Source organism: Meriones unguiculatus, chromosome 6, assembly GCF_030254825.1.
Source record: "Meriones unguiculatus strain TT.TT164.6M chromosome 6, Bangor_MerUng_6.1, whole genome shotgun sequence".
Taxonomy (NCBI): Eukaryota; Metazoa; Chordata; class Mammalia; order Rodentia; family Muridae; genus Meriones; species Meriones unguiculatus.
In genome coordinates this window covers 28218796-28220578 of record NC_083354.1, presented here as the reverse complement: position 1 = coordinate 28220578, position 1783 = coordinate 28218796, and the positions used below count along the sequence as shown (strand labels likewise).

The window sequence follows — 1783 nt, the reverse complement described above, 5'->3', positions numbered from 1 at the left end:
TCCTTTTTTTAGGATAAAGAGATGAGTTAGTGGTTAAAAGTGCATAGTGCTGTTACCATGTATCTGTGTTCAGCTGCTCCTTCTGGCGGCTCAGAACTGTCTACAAATCCAGCTATAGGAGATGGCAAACCTCTGGCCTCTGTTGGCACTCAAACTCACATGCAACCTCTCGACTGTAACATAAATAAAAACAAGACAAATCTTAAAATAAGGTTTCTTTTTTCTTCACTCATTGTAAATATGATTTTTAAATATTTTCTGTTGTTTATTTTGATGAATTTTAAAATCAACGTCTTGTGACTTTTTAAAATAATTTTGTGCTTTAAATTTTTTTCTTTGAAGAATGACAGAAAGTTACTGGGTTTAAGCAAATAAAAAATATACTTTAATCTTTTTTGTTTTGTTTTTGTATTTTAATCATGGACTTGCCTGTGTGTAACCCTAATGGTCTTCGAACTACCCCTGTAGACCAGATAACCATAAATTCATAGGTCTGTCTGTTTCTGTCTCTTGAGTCTTAAAATAAAAAATGTCTATCATCATGTCCAGAGAAAACACTAAACTTGAGTAAACATATCCAATTTCCCCCCTTTCCGTTGAAACAATAAATGCTGTCACATTATGGATTTAAAGATTTCCTGGATGACATCGGAGGGAAATTCATAGTGTATATTTCCGGAATACCATGGGGGTGTCCCTGTATGTGATGTACTTATTGAGTTGCTTACAAGCAATCACAATCAGCCCCAGCAACTCCAGGTGTATGAAATTTAAACACTGAGCCAAGTTCATTGCTCCCTCCTGCTAAGTCAGTTGGCTTGTGCACCTGCTTCTATTTTTTTCAAGGTATGATCATTTATTTATTACTCATAAAGACTTATTTTTTACTGGACTCAGACTTAAAGGTAGAAGCTCCCAGCGAAGACAGCTTACATCTCTTCGTAATCTGTTCTTGGAGCTTTTCTTTGGCTTCCTTCACTGTCTTAACCAAAAGTTTAGCAAATTCTGCAGCCTCTTGGTTTTTCTCAGTATGTTGTTTTTCAGAGCAATACATTGGCATTTGTGTTGCAGGACACGTGGCATGACAAGACACTGAATCTTGGGTGCTTTAGTACTGGGCTTCTTACCTTCTTTGTTTAAGGGTTTTCTGACAACATATTGGCGAACATGATCTTCTTTAGAGAGATTAAAGAGCTTTTGGATTCTACCAGCTCTTTTAGGTCCCAGCGGACAAGGCACAGTAGTGTCTCTCAGTCCAGGAATAGCTTTCTCTCCTTTTTATTTCCAAATAATCAAGCTGATAACACTCCGATTGGCATCTACAATGCATCCACGAACAGACGTGGACTTCCTCTGTCCAATTTTCCTTGTTCGGTAACAAGCATGCCCCTTAATCAACAGCAGACGCACTCTGCCGTGGGTCAAAGTGCCTTGCTTCATGGGAAAACGTTGTCATTCCCACCACTGATCCGGACCACATAACCCTTCCACTCTTCACCCAGGGCATCAGTAGCTACTTCTGTTGCGTTCATTATCCACTTCAGTGAGTTTCTGCCAAGGAAAGGATACTCAGCTTCATCTTGATGCAGCTGACTGCCTAGGAGGCACCATGAAGAGTGTGCCCTGCTTCTAAATATCTTGACTCCAGCAAAAGTGTCAGGTCCCAGTTACAACAAAAATGTGACTAATACAGTGAGTTATGGTTACTGCTCATGTTGACTTCTGACAGCATGGCAACCACATATATTATTACTGTGCTTCTGTAATGGCTGTGTTTGGTTCT

At 39.3% G+C, this 1783-nt stretch overlaps 1 pseudogene; it reads right to left on the bottom strand.

Annotated features, from left to right (window-relative positions):
• Nucleotides 1-877: 877 nt before the first annotated feature.
• LOC132654781 (small ribosomal subunit protein eS6-like) lies at nucleotides 878-1532 on the bottom strand (annotated as a pseudogene).
• Nucleotides 1533-1783: the final 251 nt, after the last annotated feature.